The 20,933-nt window shown below is 43.4% G+C and overlaps 1 protein-coding gene across 1 annotated transcript in view; it reads right to left on the bottom strand.

The window, feature by feature from the left end:
- dpp6a (dipeptidyl-peptidase 6a) overlaps positions 1-20,933 on the bottom strand; it is a 656,996-nt gene that overhangs the window by 451,323 nt on the left and 184,740 nt on the right. The gene's annotated exons all lie outside the window — the stretch shown is intronic.

Below are 20,933 nucleotides of genomic sequence, written 5' to 3'. Positions count from 1 at the left end.
TCTCAATGGCATTCTCCTGTCTTCTCCACATAATTCTTCATCCCCTTACTAATCAAAAACCTATCTATCTCGTACTTACTTGACTTAATGACTTGGCCTCCACAACCATCTGTGGAAATCAGTTTCACAGAGTCACCACCCTCTGGCTGAAGAAATTCCTCCTTATCTCATCTCTAAATGGTTGTCCCTTCACTCTGAGGCTGTACTTTTGGGTCCTAGTCTCTCCTACTCGTGGAAACATCTTCTCCACATCTACTCTATCCAGGCCTTTCAATATTCCATAAGTTTCACTGAGATTCCTCCTCATCCTTCTAAACTCCATTGAGTACAGACCCAGAGTCCTCAACTATTCCTGGTATGACAAGCCCTTCATCCCCAGCATCATTCTTGTAAATCTCTTCTAGGCACCCTCCAAAGCGAGCACATCTTTTCGAAGATATGGGGCCCAAAACTGCTCACAATATTCCCAATGCAGTCTGACCAGAGCCTTATATAGTCTCAGCAGTAGATCTCTGCACTTATATTCTCGTCCTCTTGAAATTAATGCCAACATTACAATTGCCTTCCTAACTGCCAATTGAACCTGCATGTTAGTCTTAAGAGAATTCTGAACTAGAACTCCTCAGTCCCTTTGTGTTTCAGATTTCTAAAGCCTTTCCCCATTTAGAAAACAGTCTATGCCTCTATCCTTCTAAACAACATGCATAACTCACTCCCATATTGTATTCCATCTGCTACCTCTTTGCCCACTCTCCTAGCCTGTCCAAGTCCCTCTGCTTTCTCAATACTACCTGTATAGCGTGAATAGTTGTGTTCCCAACACAGACCACTGCGAAACTCCATTAGTCACCAGCGGCCATTTTCTCCCCACTATCTGCCTTCTGCCAGACAGACAATCCTCTATCCATGCCAGTACCTCGCTCCAAACACCATAGTCACTTATCTTATTGAGCATCCTCCTCTGTGGCACCTTGACACAGGCATTCTAGAAACCCAAATACATTACAATCATTGGCTCTCTTTTGTCTAACTTCCTTGTTACCTGCTCAAAGAATTCTCCCTCACAAGTACCGTTGATTCAGCCCTATTTTAACATTCACTTCCAAGTACTCTGCAATCTCATCCTTAATAATTGACTCTAATATCTTATCAATGACCAAGGTCAGGCTAAGCGGCCTATAATTTTCTGACTTCTGCCTCCCTCCCTTCTTAATTAGGGATGTTGTATTAACCATTTTCCAGTAGTCTGGGACCCTCCCTGACTCCAGTGATTCCTGAAAGATCACCACCAATGCTTCCACGATCTCCTCTGCTATCTCCTTCAGAACTCTTGGGGCAGTCCATCGCTCTGAGTGATTTACCTCCCATCAGACATTTCAAGCTCCCTTGCACCTTCTCTTTAGTGATCGCCACTACACTCCCCTCTGTTCCCTGACTCTCTCGAAGGTCTGGTATGTTGCTGGTGTCTTCCACTGTGAAAAATGATGCAAAGTACCCATTCAATTTCTCTGCCATTTCTTTGTTCCCCATTTCTACTTCTCCAGCCTCATTTTCCAGCGGTCCAATATCTTGCCTCTCTCTTACTTTTTATATACCTAAAAAAACTCTTGCCATTTTCTTATATATTACTAGCCAGCTTCCCCTCATATTTCATCTTCTCCCCCTTTTGCATTTTTAGTTTTCCTGTGCTGGTTGTTAAAGGCTTCCCAATCCTATGCTTACCACTAAGCTTTACCACATTGCATGTATTCTCTTTTATTTTTATGCTTTTCCTGACTTCTCTTGTCAGCCATGGTTGCCTCATCCTCCCTTTAGTATGTTTCTTCTTGCTTAGGATGAATTTCTGCTGTGCATCCCAAATTACCCATAGAAACCTCTGCCATTGCTGCTCTACTATCTTCCCTGCTAGGGTCCCCTTCCAATCAACTCTGGCCAGTTCCTCTCTCCTGTCTTTGTAGCTCCCTTTACTCAATTGTAATACCATTACATCTGATTCTATTCTTCTCCCTCTGAAAATGCAGGGTGAATCCTATCATAATATGGCCGCTACCTGTGGGGGAATCCTTCACCATAAGCTCCCTAATCAAGTCTGTCTTGCTAAACATCACCAAATCCAGAATTGCCTGTTCTCTAGTTGGGTCCAACACAAGCTGCTCCAAACAACCATCTCATAGACATTCCATGCATTCCTTTTTTGAGTTCTGCTGGCAACCTGATTCTCCCAGTCCACCTACATATTGAAGTTCCCCATGATCATTGTAATAGAGCCTTCCTTATATTTCCACATTGACACTGAGGTACAACTAGTTTAATATCCACTGCCCGGCATACATACAGCAAACATGCATTAACTCTGAGGATTGGCCCAGCATCTCCAGAAATTAAGGATCAACCTCCAGGACACTGCTGTGAGTAATTCAGGAAGAAAACCTTGGGGCAGGAAACAAAATTGTGCTTTTATTTTCCTTGGGCTGAAAATTGACAAATAACATTTGTGCCACACAAACACTAGCCAATGACCATCTCCAACAAGAGGTAATCTAATGACTGTTCATTGATAGTCAGTGCAGTACTGTCACTTAATTCCCCAGTATCAACATCCTGGGGGCTTACCATCGACCAGAAACTGAACTGGACTCGTCACATAAATGCAGTGGTGTCAGAAGTAGGTCAGAAGCTAGGAATACTGTAGCACCTCCTGACTCCCCAACACCTGTCCACTACTCACAAGTCACAAGTCAGGAGTATGATGCTCAGTAGCAGCACTGTGTGCACCATCTGCAAGATGCACTGTAGAAATTCACCAAAGATCCTTGGATAGAACCTTCCAAACCATAACTGCTGCCATACAGAAGGACAAGGGCAGCAGATATATTGGACAGCACCACCTATAAGTTTCCCTCCAAGGCACTCACCATCCTGACCTGGAAATATATCACTACCGTTCCTTAGTGTCATTGTGATTTAAGGACTGTTACAATTGTGGCAAATAGGAACCATCGAATTTTAACTCCTATCATCTGATTGCTATACCTGACACCTTTTGAATCTTTTAAAAATGATGAGACATGGGCCTAAAATATCCACAGCAGTCTCCTGGCCACATGTTGGGCCAAGCTTTGGAACCCTGATATGGAATAAAATAAACTGTTTACATTTAGGCTTCCATTTTATCCAAAGATATCAGAACCAGGTGATTGAGTTAGTTTAAAGAAATTTACATCTCCTGGATCAGATAAACATGTAATGAAAATTTCACATATTGGGAGATGAAAGACAGTTCGCAGATTGGAAGGACAATGAAGCTAGACTCGGGAATACATACTGAACTAAATTTCACCAACTATTTTTGAGCAGCTGAGCAGAGAGAAGGAAATATAAATTTGGAACAAGAGCAGGAATTCTCTCTCTCTGCTTGCCTGCTTCTCTCATCAGTTCACAATAAAGAGCCTATTGAAAAGCAAATTGGAAAAGCATTCATCGAGGATGCAAACATATCTGCAAATTCTGCAACTGCAGAGGATACATCTCAACCAATAAACGGCTGTGGTCTTGGAGTAAGAACCTAAATCCTCAAGGATTCCAAAGTTTTTTTTAAAACTGCATTACCCTTATTCTCCCTGACTGTACCAAATACTCTCCATTTTCTTTGTTGTATTTGTACATGTGAAATATCATTTTTTTAAAAACTGGCTTACCAGCAATAAGTCTTTCTTTCACTCAAGAAAGCCTTGGTAATTGGCTCCTTTATTTCAAAAGAAGTAAATTTTATTTGAAGTATGCTTTCTACATGTTAAAAAGAAAGAAACTTATTTATGAGATAGCAGGAACTGCAGATGCTGGAGAATCTGAGATAACAAGGTGTTGAGCTGGATGAACACAGCAGGCCAAGCAGCATCAGAGGAGCAGGATGTTGTTTGGCCTGCTGCGTTCATCCAGCTCTACTCCTTGTTATATCAGAAAATTATTTATTGTAGCCAACCAACTGGTTGGAGCAGGGCCAAGGAGTAACAGGAGTGGGCCTTACTGCTGGAATTCAGTTTCAGGCATTTTTTTTGGGATTTGGGGGCCTTAATGTTTGTTGCAGGGTACTGTAATGTTCTAATGCTATTTGAAAGCTCTTCGAGTATTCCACTCATTTTTCCAGAGTAACACGGTTTAATTCCCTACCACTGACCCTGTGTTCTTTGGAGTTTAGAAGAATGAGAGGCAACCTTATTGAAAACATAAAACATTCTTCGAGAGTTTGATGAGGTACATGTGGCAAGACTGCCTTCCCTTATGGGAGAGTTTAGGACCAGAGGGAATAATCTCGGAATGAGGATCGAATGAGAAGGAATTTTTTCTCTCCAAGCGTCGTGTATCCGTGGAAATTTTTTTTTACCACAGAGAGCTGTTGAGGCTGGGTCATTAAGTACATTCAGGGCTAAGACAAATTTTTAATCCATAAAGGGATCAGGGGTTACAAGCAAAAGGCAAAAATGTTGAGTTGAGGGTTATCAGATCAACATGACCTCATTGAATGGTGTAGCAGACTCGATGGACTGAGTGGCCTACAGCCGCTCCGATGACTTATGGCTATGATTCCATCGACTTATGTGATCTGCGCAATTTGCATTTACATGCTTTGGCATCGTGACAAGAATGGTGATTAATTTTCTTTTAAATTCCGACCTTTAACAGGGGGTTGCTGAAGTACCATCAGTGGAAAAACACTGGAAAGGTTGTTTATCCCTAGGAGACACCATTAATATTGTGTTACCATGGTAGCAACTCCAGAAGATTATATTATGCTATCGGGACAATATACACAGTTCACCATCTGCTCTGTCTGCAGTTTGTGAGATATAATGGCTTCAAATCAATAAAGATTGAATTTTTTTTAGGGAGCAGAGGTAAGGGAACTCTCCAAGCATTCCATCAGTGAATGCATAGCCATTCACCCTTCACATTACAATTGAAAGTTCCATTCAACCCTACCACACAGAACAGAAATGTACTTTGCAAATCCAATAAATAGCGTTCACTGCTCATAATTGCCCTATCTTCAATGAGGACACTGAGTACAGGAAACAGCTCAGTTGAACACCATCATCCTGTCAATGTCATCAGCTATGGTCTCTTCATTTGAGGAAGGATGTTCTAGCTATGGAGAGAGTACAATGAAGATTTATCAGACTGATTCCAGGGATGGCAAGACTGACGTTTGAAGACGGACTGGATCAGTTAGGACGCTGCTCACTGGAGTTTAGAAGAATGAAGGGGAATTTCATGGAAACCTGTAAAATTCCAACAGAATGAGACAGAGTAAATACAGGACGGCTGTTTCCCGATGACCAGGGACTCCAGAACCAGGGGTCACAGCCTTAGGATATGGGGTAGGCTATTTAGGAGTGAGCTGAGGAGAAATGTCTTCACCCAGACAGTGGTGAGCCTGTGGAATTCTCTGCCATAGAAAGTGATTGAGGCCAAAGTATTGGATGCTTTCAAGAAGGTGTTAAATTTGGTTCTTGTGGATAAAGAGATTAAAGGGTATGGGGAGAAAGTGGGAGCAGAGTACTGAGTTGCATGATCAGCTGTGATTATAGAGAATGCCGGAACAGGCTTGAAGTCCTGAATGGCCTACTCCTGCTTCTATTTTTGATGTTTCTGTGTGTGTCATGCCAATTTAATACTCCCTTTCCCTTCTTACCCCTCTGTCCATTATTATTCACCTGATGTGGGCATTGCTTTCAAGGCCAGTATTTATTGTTCAATTCCTAACTGCCCTGGAGACATTGGTGGTGAACATGCCTTCTTGAATCGTCACATCCTCGTGGTATAGGGGCACTCATGGTGCAGTTAGGGAGGTTGTCCAGGATTTTGACCGAGCAACAGTGAAAGAAGTATGATATTGTTCCAGTCAAGATTGTAGATGGAGGGGAACTTGCAGGCAGCAGTGTTTCCATGCATCTGCTGCCTGAGTACTTCTAGTTGGAAGACAACTGTGGTTTGCAGGGTGCTGTCAAAGTACATGGTACACACGCTGCCACTGTGCATCACTGATGAAGAAAGTGAATGTCAAAAGTAGTGGACAGGGTCCCAAGCAAGCAGGTTGCTTTGCCCTGAATGGTGTCAAGCTTCTTGAGTGTTGTTGGAGCTGCACTCATCCAGGCAAGTGGGAAATATTCCATCACACTCCTGACTTGTGCCTTGTAGATGGTGAGCAGGCTTTTGGGAGAATTGAGCTGAGCTACTGGCCCAGAATTCCCAGCCTCTGACCATTTCTAATAGCCATAGTGTTTATATGGCTGGTCCGGTTCAGTTTCTGGTCAATGTTAACCGCCAGAAAATTGATAGAGGGATATACAGCGCTGGAAATGCCATCGAATATCAAGGCGTGGGAATGGTTAGGTTCGTTTTTGTTGCGGATGGTCATTGCCTGGCGCTTATGAGGCACAAATGTGACTTGTGACTTATCAGCCCAAGCCTGGATATTGTCCTGGTCTAGCTGCATGTGTATATGGACTGCTAACATGTCTGAGCAGTCACAAACGGGGCTGAACATTGTGCAATCAGTGACTAACATCCCCACTTCTGATCGAGGGAAAGTCAATGATGGAGCAGCTGGAAATGGTTGGGGCTCTGAGGAAATCCTGCAGAGACTTCCTGGAGCTGAGATGACTGACTTCCAACAGCCACAACCATCTTAGTATATTCCACGTATGACTGTCATCAATGGAGAATGTGCCCCTGATTCCCACTGATTCAGGTTTTGCTAGGACTTCTCGATGCCATATTCAGTAAAATGCCACATTAATTCCAAGTGTGTTGCTTTCACCTTGCCTGTGAAATTCCAATATTTTTTTCTGTGTATGGTCCAATGCTATAATGACATTAGTTGCTGAGTGGTCCTAGACAAAACCCTAACTGAGCATTAGTGAGCAGGTTATTGCTGAGCAAGTTCCACTTGATGACATCGTCATTAACCCTTTCCATCATTTACCCAAGAGTAGTTAGCTAAGGCAGTAATTCGCTGGTTGAATATGTTCTACATATTTTGGGTAGGACATACTTGGGTAGATGCCAATGTTGTAGCTGTACTGGAACAGCTTGCCTAAGGTCATAGCTAATTCTGGAGCATATGTTTTCTGTATTGTTGCTGGAATATTGTCAGGGCCCATAGAGGTTGCAGTATGCAGTGTCTTCAGCTATTTCTTTACCACATTGAGAAACCCTGAATTGATTGAAGACTGGCATCTGTGTTTCTTTTTATTCAATTGAGGGTCACTGACAGGACCAGCATTTATTGCCCGTCCCTAGTTGCCCTGAAGAAGGTGCTGGTGAGCTGCCTTCTTGAATTGCTGCTGTCTGTTTAGTATGTGTATGCCTAGAATACGGGAGGGATTCCAGGATTTTGACCCATTGACAGTGAAGGATTATCTATGTAGCACTTCTGGTTGAAGATGGATGCAAATACTTCAGTATTATCCTTTGCACTGACATGCTAGGCTCCCTCATTATTCAGTGTTCGGTTATTTGCAGAACCTCCACCTCCTGTTAAGTGTTTAATTATCCACCTCCATTCACAACTGGATATGACAGACCTGCACAGCTTAGATCTGATCCATTATTTATGGGGATTGCTTATGTTACATGCTGTTCTTGCTGGTTGGCACGCAAGTGGCTCTGTTACAGTTTCACTAGGTTGGCAACTCATTTTGAGGGATGCCTGATGCTGTTCCCAGAATCCCCTCCTTCACCGAACCATTGTTGATCTTCTGCTTGATGGTAATAGCATTGTGGGAGGGCTTTCTAGGTCATGAAGTTACAGACAGTTATCTGAAGGAAATTTGTTTCACTAATGTCCTTTTGAGGAAAGAAATATTCCATCCTTACCTGACTGGCCTACCACATGAGTCCAGAACCACAGCAATGGGATTGACTCTTAACAGCTCTCTGATATCCCCTCCGGAAGTCATCTGGAGCACCACCACTTTCAACTTCCCCTCCAAGTTACTCATCAGTGTGCCTGGGAAATCAGGGTTTCTTCAGTGTCCCTGGGTCAAAATCCAGGAAGTTCCCTTCCCAACAGCATTGTGTGTCTAACTTCAACATGGGGACTGCTGGGGTTCAAGATGGCAACTCACCACCACCTCTTCAAGGGCGGCTGGGAATGGGCACTAAATGCTGGCCAGCCAGAAATGCCCACATCTCATGAATGAAGTTTTAAGAAGTGTTCTCACAAGTCACTCATTTCAAAGGCAAGTAGGGATGGGCAACAAGTGAGGTTGTTGACTTGCTCGTTGAGCTGGCTTAATCTCATTCAGACGTTTCGTCACCATGCTAGGTGACATCATCAGTGGGGTCTCCGATGAAGTGATGTTGTTCTACTCCGCTACGAATTTATACTGTCTGGTCTGTTATGGTGAGTAGTGTCATTTCCGGTTTTGATCTGCATGTGTTTGAATATGGAGTCCAATTCTATGTGTTTGTTATTGCATTACGGGTGGAGAACCACGTCTGTAGGAACTGATGGTACACTCAGACAATGAAGGCCATCAGTTTAAACTGGGACAAGGTAACCATAGTAACCCAAGCCAAACACAGACACACATGGGAATTCCTAGAGGCATGGTTCTCCTCCTGTAATGCAATCAGCATACATATAGAATTGGACCCCATATAGAAACCCATACAGATCAAAACCGGAAATGACACTACTCACCATAACGGACTGGAAAATATAAATTCCAAGCAGAGTAGAACAACATCGCTTCATCGGAGACCCCACTGATGACGTCACCTAGCATGGTGACGAAACGTCTGAACGAAAACAAGCCAGCTCGGCAACCAAGTCAACAACCTCACCCACAGCGCGAACTACAGATCTTTGCCAAAACTTTAAATGGGCAACAAATGCTGCGTTGCCAGTGATGTCCATATTTCAAGAAAGAACAATGGAAAGCCTTTTGGGTTTGCCAGAGACTTCCTGGTCCTTCATAGTTAGATACTAGGTGCTTGATCAAGGGAAATGGCATTGAGTTGAATGAGAAGTTTTGGCAGAGGAGGCTTGGGTGGGACAAGAGTGGGTGGCAACCCTATTGGCTTCCCTTTGACTGCCCCTCCAACTAGCAGCCACCACTCTCGCTGACAATATCTGTCCTGGGGACCTCCACCACACAGGAAGGCATGGCTATGGACACTTAAATGCCTGGAGTGCGCTTGATTTAGTCGTTCCTTCCCAACTCAATGATGGGGCTTCCCTGATGGTCCTCCAAAAAGTGTGTGAGACCCCCACCCTTGGTCCAACAAAATCCCTGACCACACAAATTTTGCCAACATCTTCTATTTCCATCTCATATCTAATCCCTCAATATTTTCCTTGTTTTCTGTCTCTCCTGTTAACCTATATTTTGTGGCAGCATGATGGTTTATTGGTTAGCACTGTTGCTTCATAATGCCAAGGACCTGAGTTCAATTCCTGTCTTGGGTAACTGTGTGGAGTTTGCACATTCTCCCTGAATCTGCGTGGGTTTCTTCTCAAAGCCCAAAGATGTGCAGGTTAGGTGGGTCGGCCATTCTAAATTACCCCACAGTGTGCAGGCTATGTGGATTAGCCATGGAAAATGTAGGATTATAGGGGTTGGGCCTGGGTCTGGGTGGGATGCTATTTGGAGGGTCGGTGCGGACTCAATAGGCCACACAGTCTCTTCCTGCACTGTAAGGATTCTACGATTTGCCTCAGGCATTCATCAATCTTTGGTAAGTACACATCACCTCTTTTCCTTTGCCCAATGCAGTTCTTTAACATTCCCATCTCCCACTTGAGTGACTGAGATGGCCTGCTACAATAACAATCATCCCACACCTCCTCTCTCTTTGCAGTCATCTATTTTTAATGTTTTATTTTCTTCACTTTCTTTAAGGTTATTTAACATTCAGACTTTTCTCAGCACTATTTAAGGATGGAGCTGCGAAATATCAACTGCATATGCTCTCCTTGGATGTTGAGTGTTCCTGCAACAACTTTGCAGCTTTGGCTACGTTTGAATTCAACTTGCACTGCTGCCTGTGATTTGTTTTGTTTCCACATTCTGCAGATCAACTTTTATTTCGGTTTCAAGATATAACATGGGAACGTCTGAAAATTGGAATGTCAGCTATTGGAATGTCACCTGCACTGATTTCCCAACTGCAGCATACAAACTCTCTGGATGAAGTCCAAAAAGACAAATGCTGACTTTAGAAAGAACACCTTGTTTCTTTGAATGTAGGCCTTGCTAACAAGGCTGGCATTTGACGTCCCAGCCATTTTGCTCTGAGAAAATGGTCATGCAATTGACAACAGGAAGCGCTGGAATGACTCAGTGGTTCTAATGTCATTGACTTTTTTGCTTCACTCTTTCATGAGATGTAGGTGTTGCTGGCAAGGACGAATCTATTGGCCATCGCCTGGGGTGGGAAGCGGGAGGGACATGGTCAAACCCACCATCAATTTGTCATCGTGCCAGAAGGGAGAATGAGGGTGAGCTGTTGGGCGATGGGGGTGAGAAGGGGGCACACAGGCCCCCAGACTGTGTGACACTGGCAGTGCTAATCTCCGAGGTCCATGCCTTCAGAGGGGAGTCGGACTCAAGTAGCAATGTCATTCTGCCACCAATCAGAAGATCACGAAGCAAGTAAGAGGCAAAATCCAAGGTGTTGTCACACCAATTAGAGATTCTGTCAATCCCTGACACCTCCAATCATGGGTTGACTTCCACTGTGCAGTTGCTGCTGATAGCAGTGAGCCTATGGGCATCAAATTCAGAGGAGAGGCGGACTTTGATCAGAGGAGCCTGTGTTGCCAGATGGGAGAGTTGACAATACTGAGAGTCATCATTGAGGATCTCTCCTTGGGTCTACCTGCTGGATGAATGCCTTCAGCAGGGCCTCTGGCATAACAGATTCCTTTTTTTATTCACTCATGGGATGTGGGCATTGCTGGCTGGGCCAGCATTTCTTGCCCATCCCTAGTTGCCTTTGAGAAGGAGGTGGTGAGCTGCCCCATTGAACCACTGCAGTCCACCTGCTGTACGTTGACCCACAATGCTATTAGGGAGGGAATTCCAGGATTTTGACCCAGTGAAAGTGAAAGAATGGTGATACATTTCCAAGTCAGGATGGTGAGTGACTTGGAGGGGAACTTGAAGGTGGTGATGTGCACATGCATCTGTTGCCCTTGTACCTCAAATGGAAGCAGTTGCGGGATTGGAAGGTGCTGTCTAAGGATCTTTGGTGAATTTCTGCAGTGCATCTTGTAGATAGTGCACACTGCTGCTACTGAGCATCTGTGGTGGGTGCAGTAGATGTTTGCGGTTGTTATACCAATCAAACGGGCTGCTTTGTCCTGGATGGTGTCAAGCTTCTTAAACGTTATTGGAGCTGCACCATCCAGGCAAGTGGGGAGTGTTCCAGCACACTTTTGCCTTGTGCCTTGTAGATGGTGGATAGGCTTTGGGGAGTCAGGAGGTGAGTTACTTGCTGCAATATTCCTAGCCTCGGGCCTGCTCTGTCTGACCTGCCAGTGTGTGTTTGTGCCTAGTCCAGTTGGGTTTCTGGTCAATGGTAACTCCAAGGATGTTGATAGTGGGGGATTCAGAGATGGGTAACACCATTGAATGTAAAGGGGGAGGTGTTTAGATTGCCTCTTATTTCATTTCATTGTCTCATTTCCTGGCATTTGTGCAGCGTGAATGGCTTTCAGATTCTTTTGCAGTAATCTTTTTTGCCAAGCTTTCATTTCGTGGGCAGCCTGCCTTTATGAAGGATAGGTCGTCTGCTCCATGTGATCTGCAAATGATGGTGCCAGGGACTCCTGCTTTGAGGAGACCTTGATAGGAGCGTTAAGGATCAGAATGCAGAGCTGGCATCACAGTAGCCAACACCACAACCAATCATGTGATGGGCAAACATTTCACACTGCCCACCTTGACCTGAATCAGTGCGAACATGTTGCAAATTATGACTGCCTCACAATCAACGTTAGGGAAACACTGTTGAGAGCTGTGTAAACAGATGCTTTGAATACAAATAAACATACATAAGAACACTCAGACACCAATGAACATAGATAGGATCATATTATCAAGGTGCAAAAGTAGGATATTCACACTAGGAAATTATACTCAATATTTATAAAACACTAATTAGATCCGAGCTGAAGTGTCTTGCTCAATTCAGGGCGCTACACATTAGAAAGAAGGTCAATGCCTTCGGAAGGGTGCAGAGGTCATTTACTTTAGGAAGGTGCCAAAGGTGTGGGCCTTCAGTCACATTGAGACATGAGAGGTTCGGATTCTCCTTCTCAGAATAAAGAAAGTTGAAGCAAGTTTTAATAAAAGTGTTAATTTTGATAAAATAAATTTCAGTGAATCTGCTTATAGCAGCAGAAGAACTGATAGCCATTGAACTTTAAGACCATGTGCCAAAAAAACTAACAGTCAAATAAATAATTGTACAGAAAAAGAATTTAAAAGACTACATGTAAAGGGGAGTGGAATAGGACTAACCAGTTGTTTTAGAAGAACAGGAATGTGCATGATGGGCTGAACTGCCTCATGCTGAGCTGCATGGTTCTATTATTTTATTTTAATATCAGGGAAAAGCTTTTGCTGGGAATTTTTCCCTTTTCTTAATCGCTTGTGGGATGTGGGCTGTCCAACATTTACCGCCCATTCCTAGTTGCCCTCGAGAAAGTGGTGCATCTAAAATGGGCATCAATTTGTTTATTTCATGTGGTCTAACACTGTTAAAACACTGGCAAAAGACTTTCATAAAACCCTGATCACCACCGGTATTTTAAATACCGACACAGCCTGTTTTAAAGTCCGAGCTGATTCAGAGTAGCTGGTGAAATCTTTTTTACTTGAAACAAGAACAGTTTTAATTTATTCCATACACCAACAGATTATGTACATAATTATCGAACTGAAAAAGCTCACAGCAACTGACAAACAGCTCTGAAAAAGCTGAGAAGGCTCCAATAAGCTGTATGTGAACCTTAGGGTCGGCAGAGACAAGGAGTTAATTGCAGTTGTCAACCTTCAAGTGGCATGCAACTTGCATTATTTTCATTGGAAGACACCTAAAGAAAGGCTGGAGCTGTGGCAAATGTAAAAGTGGTTCTTAGAGCTGAGAACAGGGGATTTATATTGAAAACAATTCCACCGCTGCCCTCAAGAAGTCTATCTCTTGACGCCTGATTTGACAGATTTCGCAAACTTACTGCAGTTTTGAGTTGAGATCTTATTATAACTTCCAAAACAAAAGTCATAAGCATTACGAGAATCACAGGTAAATGCAGTAAATGATTCAGAAGCAACCTTTCGACCCAGAAAAAGGTGGGAATATGGAACTAATGACCACAAGGAATAGTTGAGATGAACTGACGCAATGTCTTTCAAAGGAAACCAAAGGGTAAGTGTTTAGAAATATGTGGATATGCTGTTGGTTGGATCGGTGTGGGTTCGAGTGGAACATAAACAATAGCATTGACAAGTTACAGCAAATGGCCGTTATTAGCGCTAAAATAATACCTAAATCCACAAGAGGAATGTTTGTCAATAGGCCAACCATGCTTTTTGATTTTACTTTCAAATTGTGGCAATTCTGCAATTAATGGGGATCTCAAATAAAGCCAGTTAATACATTCACACCAGAAAACATCACTGATCATTTCAACCAGTCTCAAAGAATATGAGCCTTCAAGTAAAGGCAACAGATAACATTCCTTTAATCCTCCCTTTAAGGTAATTAGTTCATGTGCACATTACTGGAAAACGAGTGAATAAACAGATGTGTAACTGCGGTTTGTCAAAGAGTCATACAACATAGAAACAGGCCCTTCAGCCCACCATATCTATGCTGACCAGCAAAATACAAAGCTACACCAATCCCATTTACCTGCACTTGGTCTTATTATGCCCTGGCATTTTAAGTGCTCATCCAGGTGCTTTCTAAATGTTGCAAGAGTAGCTGCCTGCAGTACCCTCTCAGGCAGTGCCTTCCATATTTCTACCACCCTCTGGATGAAAACATCTTTCTTCAGATCCCCTCTAAACCACTTGCTCCTCACCTTAAACATAACCCCCTACAACATCCCAAAACCAGCCCAGCTTGTCACCGCCTCCCTAACCTGTCCTTCTTCCCACCTATCCCCTCCTCCCACCTCAAGCCCCAACCCCATCTCCTACCTCCTAACCTCATCCCGCCCCCTTGACCTGTCCGTCCTCCCTGGACTGACCTATCCACTCCCTAACTCCCCACCTACACTCACCTTTACTGGCTCCATCCCCCCCTCTTTGACCTGTCTGTCTACTCTCTACCTATTTTCTCCTTTATCCATATTCTATCTGCCTCCTCCTCTCTCCCTATTTATTTCAGAACCCCCTCCCCCTCCCCCATTTCTGAAGAAGGGTCTAGGCTCGAAATGTCAGCCTTCCTGCTCCTCTGATGCTGCTTGGCCTGCTGTGTTCATCCAGCTCTACACCTTGTTATCTCAGATTCTCCAGCATCTGCAGTTCCTATTATCTCTGCCGTGGGGAAAGATTCTCACAATCTACCCTCTTTGTGGCTCTGAAATTATCTTCTGCCTTAAGTTTATCTGCAGTTAATGAATTAGAGCATGAAGAGTGAGCGATTTGTTACAGTGCTATGTTTCAACAACCCTCACCTTCATGTGATAGATTCATGTTGTCTTCAATCCAATCCTGACAAGGATCTAATTGGTCTTAACTTTCTGGCTGCTTCATCTGCTCTGATGAGAGGCATAGATAGAGTGGATAGTCAGAGACTTTTTCCCAGGGCAGAAATGACTATTACGAGGAGGCATAATTTTAAGGTGATTGGAGGAAGGTATAGGGGAGATGTCAGAGGTAGGTTCTTTACACAGAGAGTGTTGGGCGTGTGGAATGCGCTGCCAGCAGTGGTCGTGGAGTCAGATACTTTAGAGACTTTTAAGCGCCCCTTGGATAGGCACATGGGGGATAGTAAAATGTAGGGTATGCAGGGTAGATTGATCTTAGTAGGATAATAGTTCGACACAACATCGTGGGCCGAAGGGCCTGTACTGTGCCGTACTGTTCTATGTTCTATGTTCTATATTCAAATGTTCTAAATTTACGAGCAAGATTTCTATCTCTAGTGCAGAAAGATTATTTTTCCCATGAAATGCTGATGCTGAGGTAAATTTAAATCATTGATAATTACCACTGAGGATTGTGGTTAACACATTTGCACCTGATCTGTTGAAAGAAAAGAACATAAATGGGCAGAGTAAGGTAAGAGAATGGAGTTAATGAGTAAGATCTTTCAGTGAACTAGTGGAGCTCTGATGGACAGAATGGCGTCTTGACAAGGAAATAGCAGGCAAATGCAAGTCTGGGGCAAAAGTAGGTCATTAGGAACCTCAAGGCTGTGGAACCATTCAACAAGATCATAGCTGAAAAAAAATATTTGTCCTGTATTTTCTTTAGGAAAGGACCAGAAAGTTGCAGTTCTAATGATAGTCAGGCTCTCAGGCAGTATTATTGGGTAATACTGTCACCAATTTCTGGAATCCACACAGGCACAAGTCAACATGTAAACCTCAAGCTTCAATCAGAGATGCTTCCTCCACAGAATTATTCCTGTGGTCTTTGTGAATGAACTGTGCCCACAGATTATTTCAAGGTGTGAATTTTGGATAATTATTTACTCTGTGAAGATTGGCGAGAACATTACCCCTTATTCAATTGAGTTATTAATCATAATTATTCCTAAACAACCACTCTTAAACTGAAAAATTAATTTTACAAGTCTTGGTACCTGAATCCCACCATATACAATTTAAATATTGCAAAATTTGAAGCAAATAAAACATTTAAATACTGTCACATGCGAACATGTGAAAAATCCTTCTCCCTATTTTAACAATCATCAGTAAGCACGTTGTTATTTAATTTTTCCTGTTTAAAACGGTGGGAACTCATTTTTCCCACTCCTTCTGTTGGTAGACTCTGAGTTTATAGAAACTGAAAAAAACACTGTGGTAAAATTAGCTCAGAAGTAGGGTTTATTTTACACATTGTTGGTGTGTGTTGAGCTTGGGTGGGTGATATTTTGCAATCCAGACACATTTACAAACTAACATGGAGAGGTAGAATTAGAATAGGATAAAGACATCATTCAATTAGTGTCAGCTGAAGCAAAAAAAAACACCTGAGGGATGCCAGTTTAACAATATTCTTACTTTTAACATTGTGTCTAAGAGTCCAATTGTCTGAAATGGTTTATTTACTAAATAGCAATTGCGCTGACATGGTGGCTCAGTAGCTAGCACTGCTACCACACAGTGCTTGGGTCCTGGGTTCAATTCCATCCTCCACCCTGTCTGTATGTAGCTTGCACATTCTTCCTGTGTCTGTACAGGTTTCTTCTCACAGTCTAAAGCTGTGGAGGTTAAAAGGATTGGCCATTCTAAATTACCCCATAGTGTCCAGGAATACGCAAGCGAAGTGAATTAGCCATGGGGTAGGGGGTGGGATGCTCTTTGGAGGGTTAGTGTGGACTTGATGGGCCAAATGGCCTGCCCCCACACTGGAGGGATTCTATGAAGTTATACAGAGTTTCTTTTCTCTAAAAAATCTTCGGCGGTTTCAGTGAAATGGTATTGAAACTGTTTTGACAAAAGAAAGTTGTACTTGGAAGTTGGCTGCTTTTTGTATCTCAGACATTTTCCATTGTAGCCTGGAGTTGGGGGCATTGATACAAAAACAGAAATCGCTGGCGATACTCAACAGGTCTGGCAACATCTCTGGGAAAAAAAAAGAGTTAATGCTTTGATTTCGGTAGCTCTTTATCAGAACTGTTAGCAGCCAGGAGAAAGAAGTATTTATGCTGAAGACGAGGTTGGGGGAAGGTGAGCAAATAGATAGAGAAGGAGCCCAGAGACAGGAGAGATTTGAAAGGGGTAGGTAAATAAGGTGGGTATGGAGAAGCAGCCCCACACAGAAGAAAAGCTGAATAAGTGATTAATAAGAGATAAGAGGAGGAGAGAATGGGTGAACTGTACTGAAAGCAACCCATACAATGTAATAATGGTCCTAGGAGTATATGGGAATGGGTGGCTCTGCTAAAAGCAACCCATGTCATTACAAGACCTGTTGTAGGGTGGGTGAAAAACATGGAAGCATGGAATCAGGTTCTAAAGTTATTGAATTCGATGTTAAGCCCCAGAGGCTGCAGGGTCCCCAAGTGGAAAATGAGATGCTCTTCTTCAAGCTCGTGCTGAAGATCACTAGAACACTGCAGCAGGTCTACGACAGAAATGTTGTTGTGGGAAAACAGTGGTGTGCTGAAGTGGCAGGCAACTGAAAGCTCGGGGTCAATTTTTCAGATGGAACGTGAGCATTTTGCAAAGCATTCAGCCATCCTGCATTTAATTTTCAGTGTAGGGGAGACCACATTGTGAACAGTGAATACAGTAGACTAGATTCAGTGAAGTGCAGCTAAATCGCTGCTTCACTTGGAAGGTGCGTCTGGGGCCTTGGATAGTGAGGAGGGAGGAGGTTAATGGGCAAGTATTACACTTTCAGCAATTGCATGGGAAGGTGCCGTAGGGAATTGTTGGGAATGGAGGAGGAGTGGACCAGAGTGTCCCAGAGGAATGGTGTCTGTGGAAGAATGACACATGAATATGTCTCTGGATGTGACATCCTATTGGAGGCCACAGAAATGGTAGCTTACAATCCTTTGGATGCGGACGCTGGTGGCGTGGTAAGTGAGGATCAGGTGTCCCCACCTCTCTCCTTCCACTCCCTTCATTCCCCCACCCCCCAACCCCCCAACCCCCCAACCCCAGCATAAATATCACATTTTCCGAGGTGTGAACAGTTCTAATGAAAAATCACTGGACTCAAAATATCAATTCTGCTTTTTTTCCCACAGATGCTGCCACAGTTGCTGAGTTTCTCCAGCAATTTCTATTTCTGTTTCTGATCTCCAGTTTCCACAGTCCTTTGCTTTATTCTATGAGTATTGATGTTATCAATAGACGTCGTATGGAGTGGTCCTGACCTGTTGAACTGACTGCTGTTTCAAAATTATCTGCGTAAATAAACAGTTGGAATCAGTACTGTGAGAATCATATAACTAAGCCCCTCGAGGGGGAGGTGCAGTTAACGTTAAGCTGAAGGCTCGCATTGTAGCAGCTTGTCTATGGCCAATTCCAGAGGTTAAGTGCAAAGCCATGAGCAAATCTTGTAGGATCGATACACTTACAATTCTATTGTGTACGGTTTTGTTTTCTCTTGAAAGCAACCATTTCCATAGCAAGTGTTGTTTGCAGTAGTTCGCTTTCCAGAACTTCAGGAGTTTTGAACTGGCCTTCAATGGCGAGGAGGTTCAGGGCTCGGGGTTGGAGGATTGGTTGGAGGTGGGGGGGTAGTGGGGAGAGGTCTGGGGAGAACCCCTTAGAGTGCGAAGGGAAGATGGCCTGGAAGGCGGGGGTGGGGATGACAAGAATAGCATAGAACATGGGAGGGGTAATGCCCAGAAGTTGGAAGGGCTTCTCCTCCTCTGTCTCCCACTGCGCCCCCTTCTGTCTCTCTTCCCCAACATGTGACATAAAGTTTAATATTGGGCATCCCTGCTAAGCATTGCAAAGGATTTTTTTTGGCTCAGGCCATTTATACTTTGTGTGTGTTTCACAGGCTGTATTCATACAATTTTGGAGGATGTGCTTTCTAATTGGCACAGATTATCAAATCATACAGTGCTGTAGAAAGTTATTGGGGCCGTGCAGCTCTCCTTCAGCTCCTTCCCGGATCCTCCCAATCTCCCTGTACCAATCTCTCCCCAACCCCTATCCATCTCTTCCCCACATCTCTTCCTCCCATCTCACCATCAACTTCCTCCCCTCCACAACCAATCTCTCTCAACACTAATCTCTTCTCCAAATGATCTCCCCGCCTCACCAATCTCTCCCCCCATCTCTTCCCCCTGATTTCCAACCCCAATCTCACCCACCACACGATCTCATCCACTGTGATGATCTCTTCCTTGTCCCAATCTCTTCCCTGCCCAGTTATTACTAATGTCCACCCCACACCCGGGCTCCCACCGAGAAATCTGCATATTTGTGATTTAAAGTGGTGTATACATCACGTCAGCAAACACAGCTTTCTTTTTAAACAATCACAATATTTGCATTAAATTTTTATCTGTTCATGACAAGTTTGTGTTTTCCCGTCTATGTTTCTCTTTTAATCTCATGTGTATGCCCCAGTCTTGATTTTGCTTTTCACTTGATGGTTTAGAGGTTTTGGGATGAAGGGGTTGGTGTCACTATCTCTAAGTGAGAAGTTTTGGGTTTGGATCCTACACTGGGAATTGATGGCTGAGGAATATGATCTGATCCCAAAGACGGACAATCAATCTTCAAATACTGCCAAAACACCATAAGCATGGGAGAGTCTCCTTCTTACGTCGATGAGAGAAGCATAGGAGATAAGAACATGAGCAGGCCACTCAGCCCCCAAGCTTCCATCAGTATTCACGGCTGATCAGCTCCCACCAGCATGCCCCACGACTATCATATCATCAGTATCCAGAGATCGAATGACTTCTGGCTTGAATGTGCTCAATGACTGAAGTTCCACATCCCTCTGGGCTAGAGAATTTTAAAGTTTCACCACACTCTAAATGAAGAAATTTCGTCTCATTTCGTTCACCACTGCAATCACAATCCATAGCTCCAGGTTACAACATGAATGTAAAAGTGCCTGTTGTTCCAACAATTCTGAATCCTGATTAGCCTATATTACGCCACCACCACAATGATCGATGTGTAATTTATTCATTTCTTTTTTTCCACGTTTGCCTTTTTTATAATTCTTCAATAGGATTGGTTCCCTGTTGCTTCCCCTGTTCACAGATTTTATAGATGCCCTGTAAAATGTGTGAAATTTAGGCGGCAATTGAAAAAGAAGTCTGCACTTCGATACCTGTTAAAGTCTAATCGGCAATATTTCTCATGGAGATCTGCACAGGCCATTCCTTGCCCATTAAACACAGCCCTGTACCAAAGACTTTAAAAGCCAAATGCAGGTAAAATCTTTAACATACTTAACACTGCACTAATGTGTCAAACTACTTCAGTTATTGACAAACCTTGAGGGTGGGACTAGAGAGCTATCTGTAGCAAACATAGGTAAGATGATTTGTCACACTTTGTTATAGAATATAGAACAGCACAACCTTCCCCCCCGCCTCACCTTAAACCTATGCACCCTAGTATTTGACATTTCCACCCGAGGAAAGAGACTCTGACTATCCACCCCACCTAGGCCTCTCATCATTTTATATGCTTCTATCAGCAGCTAACACTCTAGCGAAAACAATCCAAGTTTGTCCAACCTTTCCTTATAGCAATTACATTCTGTTCCTGGCAGCATCCTGGTAAACCTCTTTTGTACCATCCCCAAAGCCTCCACACCCTTCCTATAGTGTGTTGTCCGGATCTGCACTCAATGTGGCCTAACTAAAGTTTTATACAGTTGCAACATGACTTATCTCTGAGTGTCATCGACCCTCATTTAAATCTCGGTGGTAGTTTAGGAATATTTTCAGATTTGAAGCAGTTTTGAGTTCACAAAAGGTTTAGCCAGCATCAACTCTTGTATAGTTTAGTGGACAAAAAGAAATACATTGGATATTCTGCAAAAACAAAACCAGAGCTTTTGTTCATAATGTTCACACCACATCATTACTGTCTCTAAGAGACAAACTAACCACTGCTCGTTGGCATTCAATAGTGTCATCACCACTGAATCCTCCACTATCAACATCTTAGAGGTTACAACTGACGCAAAATTCAGCTGGACTCACTATATAGGGGCAGTACAGTGGCTCAGTGGTTAGCACTGCTGCCT

Source organism: Rhincodon typus, chromosome 2, assembly GCF_021869965.1.
Source record: "Rhincodon typus isolate 14 chromosome 2, sRhiTyp1.1, whole genome shotgun sequence".
NCBI classification, from domain to species: Eukaryota; Metazoa; Chordata; class Chondrichthyes; order Orectolobiformes; family Rhincodontidae; genus Rhincodon; species Rhincodon typus.
This window is presented reverse-complemented; position numbering and strand designations above follow the sequence as displayed.